The 8,012-nt window shown below is 41.6% G+C and overlaps 1 protein-coding gene across 8 annotated transcripts in view; it reads left to right on the top strand.

Moving 5' to 3' along the window:
- TECPR2 (tectonin beta-propeller repeat containing 2) overlaps window positions 1–8,012 on the top strand; it is a 102,007-nt gene that overhangs the window by 484 nt on the left and 93,511 nt on the right. For 5 of the 8 annotated variants that reach the window (XR_004820159.1, XR_004820158.1, XM_035728231.1 and 2 more), the window contains exon 2: window positions 5,964–6,063. The exons of 1 other annotated variant lie outside the window; for it this stretch is intronic. The gene's annotated coding sequence lies outside the window, so the exon portion shown is untranslated. Of the gene's footprint in view, window positions 1–179; window positions 379–5,963; window positions 6,064–8,012 lie in introns of those variants that run through there. 2 more of the 8 variants (XM_027572054.2, XM_027572055.2) reach the window with 2 other exon arrangements.

Here is an 8,012-nt window from a genome sequence, read left to right as displayed (position 1 = left end):
CTCTCATCCCTCGGCCGTCATCCCTCATCCCTCGGCCCCCTGCCTGCCGGCCCGCGGCTCCAAGCGCCGGCGTCTCGTGATTGACTTTGCGTTCCGTCCCCCGACCCTGCCAGTCCGGTCCCTTCCTCCGCGCACCGGCGCTGCTGGCACAGACCTTGGCGCGTACCCAGTAGGTGCTCAGGAGGTGTTCGTTAAATGGATAAATGAAGGACTTCTTCCTCAGTGCTGCGTTAGGACCTGGGAGGCAGAATAGGTACTAGCGGAGGACCCTGGAGTCAGACCCAGATTCGGGTCACAGCACTTGCCCCTTCCTAGCTGTGTGCTCGGGGCAAGTGATACCACCTCGCTACGCTGCGGTTTCATCATCGGCAAAAGGAGGTGACAACGGTTTCTACCTCTGTGTTGGTGGGAGGATCAAATGGGTCAGTGCCTGTAAAGTGCTGAGCACAGCGCCTGGCACCTGACGCGTTTCAATAAGGAGTAGCCCCTACTGCAGTTACCCACATGCCCTACTTCCACTTCTCTTCCCCGCTCTTGGTTCTTCCTCACTTTCTCACTGAGACTCCGGAACCTTACTCTGTTCTGTTCCTTCTTTTCCATCTCTTGGCAGAATGTGGGGTCCCTTGCTTTATCTGCTGGAGTGAGGGGTTGCACTTGGGGTTGTAAACCCAGCATGGGCAGAATCTGGGAGTAAAGCCGTGTATCTTGTAGTCGCCATTGTCTCCTGGTCTTCTAAGCTTCAAGGCTTTTTGTACTCTCTCACACTAGCAAAGTGCACCTTGATAAGCCTCTGACTTTGCGGGGTTTTTTTTGATACATCCCATGTTCGTTCATTCACCGGGTATTATTTGGGGTCCCTTGTATGTCAGCCGCACACCGGGTTCTAGGGGTGCTGTGGTCCCAGTCCCTGCCCTCAGGGAGCTTTCTAATCGGAGAACCGGCCTGTGCAGGTATAGGGGATGTTCTACCTGAGTTTTCAGGACCGGCTTTGAAACTGTAGTGGGGAAGATGGGATAAGGGTAGTCCTTCTGAAGGGGTGACTAGTAAGTAGCTTTCTTAGGTTTAAGTTATTTTGTAGCCACATTGTCTTTTTCAATAGAAGATTGACTTCTACTGGATTTGTTTTCCAGTTTTCTCCTATGAAGGTAACACTTAGAAGTTTGAGGAAGGCTATTTTATATATATATATAGCTTTTGTATAGTTTGGACAAAATGGCTACTGGAACTTGGGGAAAAAAAGGAAGGAAACAGCATCAGGAAGAGCAGTTGATTGAACTTGGAAAGATCAGGTAACAGTTATACATATAATGAATACAAGCTTTGGTGTCAAGCATGGAGAGATTTCTAGATATAGCAAAGCACAAGGAGCTTGGTAGAATAAGGAGGGAGTAGTCTGCAAACTGCTGAGGTAGAAGTGAGCAATTGTTCCAAGTGTGTGTTCAGTTTAAATGAATATATTATTTGGGCCTGGGCTTAAGAGACCAGTGAATTTTTGCATAATGGTGGATGTAACTGAGGTAGAGTGGTCTTCTATTTTGGGTTGTCATCCTTGGGGAATCCTGGCATAGTGTTTTGAGAGCTTAATTTAACAAAGAGTTGTTGAGTGCTGATTGTACCATACACTGTTGGTCTTTGGAAGCACCACAAGAAATACAGACTAGAAGGAGATGGGTGAGGACTACAAAGAGTCCGTTAGAGAAGCTAGAAAGCAAATGATAGGCTGCTGTGTGATAATGAGGTGCTGAATGTTCTCTGAAAGCAGAGAAAGACCGACTAAGTGTCAGAGGGAGTCTGCCAAGGTTTCCTAGGGGAGAACTAGTTCTTACAGTGTGTGTGGGGGGGGTGGGGGGGTGGGAAGGGAGGAGGGGGTCTTTGCAAAGACATACAGGTTATGGCATGTTCAGGGACTGTGGCAGGAAGCCCATTGCAGCTGCAGTGTGGAGTGTGTGGAAGGAAGAGTGGCCTGGCATCAAGTTAGATACAGACCATTTGTTTTTCTAAGGATTTATTTATTTATTCGAGAGAGAGGGAGAGGGAGAGTGCAGGGGAGGGGCAAAGGAGAGAGAGTCTCAAGTAGACTCCACGCTGAGCCCAGAGCCCAACACAGGGCTCAATCTCACCGCCCCAAGATCATGACCTGAGCCGCAATCAAGAGTCGGATGATTGACTGACTGCCACCCAGGTGCCCCCAGACCATTTTTTAAAAAATGTTCTCCTTCCATGTTTTCATCTGGCTAGCCAGCCAACAGGTATGGCAGCAGGGAATTGACAGAATTTCATCGGGAAGATAAATGACTGCTTCAGTCTCATTTTGCTCAGCCGCGAGATTTTAACATTTAAAAGAATGATAGATGTGGGACACCTGGGTAGCTCAGTAAGTTAAGCGTCTGCCTTCGGCTCGGGTCATGATCCCAGGGTCCTGGGATCGAGCCCCGCATCTGGCTCCTTGCTCGGCGGGAGGCCTGCTTCTCCCTCTGCCTGCTGCTCCCCCTGCTCGTGTTCTCTCTCTTTCTCTCTCTGTGTCAAATAAATAACATCTTAAAAAAAAAAAAAAGAATGATAGTTGTTGTAGCCAGACTTTAAAAATAGATTGTATAACCGGGATACTAATTGTCTTCCTAGAGATTTTGGAGACAATCCTTAAACCATTTGAGTTGAAGAGAGCTCTGGCAACTCATGGTTCCTGTAGTACTGAGTGAATGATTTAGACTATGTATTGATGTCCTTGTTCCAGTTCTGAGAAACTGCCCACCAAGGTGGCATTAGGGTGCTGTCAGTCCGCATGAAGATCATCTGACCCCCTTGCAGGTATAGGGGGTTGATTGGTAGATTCCACGGGGGGAGAAGCATCCTGACTAGAAGAATATTGCAGAGTGGTGTTTTGTCTTTTTAATGGAAATATTTGTGACCAAGGAAGCATTACTGATTTTAAAGATTGGATTGCGACTATTCTCTGCAGTAGGACCTGAAGTTAACATTTCATTATTCATTCAGCAAATCTTTATTGAATATCTACTCTGTGCCAAAGATATTGTTAGGGTACTAGGGTTTACATTTGTTGCTTATATTTTTGTGAGTGATGATCATTAAACTGCTTAGCAAATAAAGGGACTAAAGTTTGTGATGAGAATATGAAGGATGTACATGAGGTGACATGACAGGAGGGGCCGAGGGACTGCAAGCTGTTGGCTCAGGGAGGCCCTTTGTGAGGCCAGGCTTGTGAGTGAGATGAAAGATCCCTGGAGTAGAGGGACTAGAGGCCTGAGTAGGGAAAGAGTGGGTCGGTGCAGCAGGAGCTTGGACAGGTGGGGAGGGACAGGGATGTGAGGGGGAGCCAGGAAGGCTGGCCACACAGAGCCTTATGTAGGCCACTGAAAGGAACTGGGTTTTTCTGGGAGCATCGGGGAGCCCCTGAGGAATTTTGAATAGGACGGGTAGTATGAGACCCACCCATTTCTCTTTCAAAGAACTCTTATTGAAAAAAAAAAAAAGACTTTTTTTCAGAGCAGTTTGAGGTTCACAGCAAAGTTGAAGAGAAAGTACAGATTTCTCATATACCCCTGCCCCTACGCATGCAGGGCCTCCCCCGATATCAACATTAAAACATTTGTTAAACTGATGAACCTACACTGACACATCATAATCAACCAGAGCCCATCATTTACGTTAGGGCTCACTTTTGGTCGTGCACATCCTGTGGGTTTGGACAAATGTATAACGACATGAGTCTGTCATTATGGTATCAGTGTTTTAACTGCCCTGAAAGTCTGTGCTTTTGTTTTATTCGGTTTGTTCATCCCTTGCCCTCCCCCCACAACTCCTGACAGCCATTGATCTTCTACTGTCTCCATAGTTTTGCCTTTTCCAGAATGTTACATAGTTGGAATAATACAGGTTGTAGCCTTTTCAGATTGGCTTCTTTCACTTAGTAATATGCATTTAAGGTTTCTCTCTCTTTTCATGGCTTAATAGCCCATGTCTTTTTAATGTTGAATAATATTCCATTGGCTGAATGTACCGCAGTTTATTTATACATTCACCTACTAAAGGACATCTTAGTTGCTTACACGTTTTGACAGTTGTGAATAAAACTGGTATAAATATCTGGGTGAAGGTTTGTATGCGAACATAAGTTTGCATCTCCTTTGGATAAATACCAAGGAATGTAATTGCTGGATGATATAATAAGATTATGTTTAGTTTAGTTTTTTTTTTTTAAAGTAGGTTCTATGCCCAGTATGGGACTTGAACTCATGACCCCAAGATCAAGAGTTGCATGCTCTACAGACTTTGTCAGCTAGGTGCCCCAGATTGTTTAGTTTTGTAAAACAAAACAAAACAAAAAAACCCAAATTGTCTTCCATAGTGACTGTACCATTTCACATTCCCACCAGCAATGAATGAGAGTCCCTGTTGCACCACATCCTCACTAGCATTTGGTGTGGTCAGTGTTCGGGATTTTGGCTATTCTAATAGGCATGTATCTCATTTTAATTTTCGTTTCCCTGATGACATATGATGTAGAACACCTTTTCATATGTTTATTTGCCATCTGTATATCTTCTCTGGTGAGGTGTTTAGTAGGTCTTTGGCCCATTTTTTAATTGGGTTGTTTCTTATTGTTGAGTTTTAAGAGTTCTTTGTATATTTTGGGTAACAGCCCTTGGTCAGATGTGTCTTTTGCAAATATTTTCTCTCAATCTGGCTTGTCTTCTCATTCCCCCTGAGATTGTCTTTTGCAGAGCTTTTTAGTTTTAATGAAGTCTAGCTTATCAGTTATTTCTTTCATGGATCATGCCTTTGGTGTTGTATAGAAAATGTCATCACCATACTCAAAGTCATCCAGGTTTTCTCTTGTGTACTTTTTAAAAGATTTTATTTATTTATTTGAGAGAGAGCAAGAGAGAGAGCAAGGGAGCAAGAGATCACAAGCAGGGGGAGCAGCAGAGGGAAAGGCTGAGCAGGGAGCCTGACACAGGGCTCAATTCCAGGACCCCAGGATCACGACCAAAGGCAGACACTTAACCGACTGAGCCACCCAGCACCCCTCTCCTGTATTTTCTTGTAGGAGTTTCATAGTTTTGTGTTTTACATTTAAGCCTGTGATCCATTTTGAGTTAATTTTTGTGAAGGAGTGTAAGGTCTGTGTCCAGATTCATTTTTTTTTTTTTTTGCATGTAGATGTTCAGTTGTTCCAGCACCATTTGTTGAAAAGACTGTCTCTGCTCCATTTATTGCCTTTGCTCCTTTGTCAAGGATCAGTTAACTATATTTGTGCAAGGCTATTTCTGGGCTCTCTCTTTTGTTCTGTTGGTGTATTTGTTCTTTTGCCAACACCACACTGTCTTGATTACTGTAGCTTTATAGTATGTTTGGCAGTCGGGTAGTGTCAGTCCTCTAACTTTGTTCTTCTCCCTCAACATTGTGTTGGCTATTCTGGTTCTTTGCCTCTCTATATACACTTGAAAATAGTTTTATTGATATCCACAAAATAGTTTGCCTGGGATTTTGATTGGGATTGCATCGAATCTGTAGGGCAAGTTGGGAAGAACTGACATCTGGACAATATTGAATCTTCCTGTCCATGAACATGGGATATCTTTCCATTTATTTAGTTCCCTGATTTTGTTCATGGGAGTTTTGTAGTTTTCCTCATATTGATCTTGTACATATTATGTTAGATTTATATGTAAGTATTTCAATTTGGGGAGTGCTAATGTAAATGGAATCGTGTTTTTAATTTCAAATTCCACTTGTTCGTAGCTGATATATAGGAAAGCAGTTGGCTTTTGTATGTTAAGTTGTATTGTAACCTTGCTATAATTGCTTATTAGTGTCAGGAGTTTTTTGTTGATTAAGACTTTCTACATAGATGATCATGTCATCTGCAAACAAAGACAGTTTTATTTCTTCCTCCCTAAATTCTATACTTTTTATTTCTTTTTCTTGTCTTATTGCATTAGCTAGAACTTCCAGTCTGATGTTGAGAAGGAGTGGTGACATGAGGAAGTCCTTCTCTTGTAGCTGATCTTCGTGGAGAAGATTTGAATGTCTCACCATTAAGTATGATGTTAGCTGTTGCTTTTTGTAGATATTCCTTGTCAGCTTGAGGAAATTACCCTTTATTCCTAGTTTATGGAAATTTTAGGATGAATGGATGAATGAATGGAAGTTTTTAGGAAATTACCCTTTATTCCTAGTTTATGGAAGTTTTTAGGATGTTGAACAGCTGTTTCTTCTTCTTTTTATAGTAGTTTGAGATGTAGTTTACATACCATATAATTTACTCATTTAAAGTGTACAATTCAGTGGTTTTTAGTATATCACAGAGATATGTAGTGATGGTTATCACTACAATCAATTTTAGAACTTTGTCAATCTCAAAAGAAACCCCATACCATTTAGCAGTCATCCCCACCCCCACTCCTGTCTTCTACCCCTAGGCAGTCACTGATTTACTTTCTGTTTGTATGGGTTTGCTTATTCTGGGCATTTCATATAAATGGAATCAATATGTGATTTTGTGTGTCTGTCTTATTTCACTTAGCATCATGTTTTCAAGGTTCATCATGTTGTAGCATGTGTCAGAACTTCATTCCTTTTTATTGATTAATATTCCATTGTATGGATATATTGTCATTTTGTTTTGATGGACAGTTGGTGTTGTTTTTAATTTTTACCTTTAATATTATTACCTTCATAATATTTTTGTGTAGACATATGTCTACCTATGTTATTATGTATGTATTGCTGGGTTATGTGGTAACTCTGTGTTTAACTGCTAGACTTTTTCATAGTGGCTGTATCATCATTTTATTTTCTACCAGCAGTGTATGAGGATTTCAGTTTCTTTACATTCTTGCTAATACCTATATGTCTTTTATTATTATTATTATTATTATAGCCATCTTAGTATTTAAAGTGATAACTCATTGTGGTTTTGTTTTGCATTTCCCTGATGATTAATGACGTGACCATCTTTATTGTGCTTATTGGCCATTTTTATGTCTTCTCTGGAGAAATGTCTATTCAGATCCTTTGCCCCTTTAAGAATTGTTTTTTTATTATATAATAAATAATAAATTTATTATTAGTTATATTTATTATATATGCTAATGTGTTATGTTTTATTATAAGTTTTATTTATAACAAAGTTGTTATTTTAATTTTTATATTATATAATAATACAATATTGTATTTTTATTATGTATTAAATTATATTTATTATGTTTATTTATTTAAGAGTTCTTTATATATTCTGGGTACAAATGTTTTATCAGATATGTGATTAACAAATACTTTTCCCAGTTCTGTGAGTTGTCTTTTCAGTGTCCTGGTGGTGTGTTTTGGAGCACAGAATTAATTTTGATGAAGTCACAGAGTTCATTCTGACTGCTATGTATGAGCACAGGTTCTAGAGGTGAGGTGTGGAAGCAAGGAGAGCAGTCATTAGATGATGTGAGATGTGTGATGGCTTCATCTTGGGCATGGCCACAGAGATGATGAGAAGGGGCCAGGTGTGAGGTAGGTTAGGAGATAGAGCAAATGGAATGAGGTGAGGGGTTGTTGTAGGGGTGAAGGAGAGGGAGAAGGAGAAGTCAGGGATGAATGCTAGGATTTTAGCTTGAAAATTTGATTCTAAATTTGATTATAGTGCCCATTACCTGCCACAGAATTTTGATAATTTTTAATCCCTGCTGGGACCTGGTAAGTGAGGGAGGGATCCTTATACATTTTTGAAGTTGGTAGTACTGGGCACCTGGGTGGCTCAGTTGGTTGAGCGACTGCCTTCGGCTCAGGTCATGATCCTGGAGTCCTGGGATCGAGTCCCACATCGGGCTCCCTGCTCAGCGGGGAGTCTGCTTCTCCGTCTGACCCTCCTCCCTCTTATGCTCTCTGTCTCTCATTCTCTCGCAAATAAAATCTTAAAAAAAAAAACTGAGGGGCGCCTGGGTGGCTCAGTTGGTTAGGCGACTGCCTTCAGCTCGGGTCATGATCCCGGAGTCCCAGGA

The sequence above is a fragment of the Zalophus californianus genome, chromosome 6, assembly GCF_009762305.2.
Source record: "Zalophus californianus isolate mZalCal1 chromosome 6, mZalCal1.pri.v2, whole genome shotgun sequence".
Classification (NCBI taxonomy): Eukaryota; Metazoa; Chordata; class Mammalia; order Carnivora; family Otariidae; genus Zalophus; species Zalophus californianus.
This window is presented reverse-complemented; position numbering and strand designations above follow the sequence as displayed.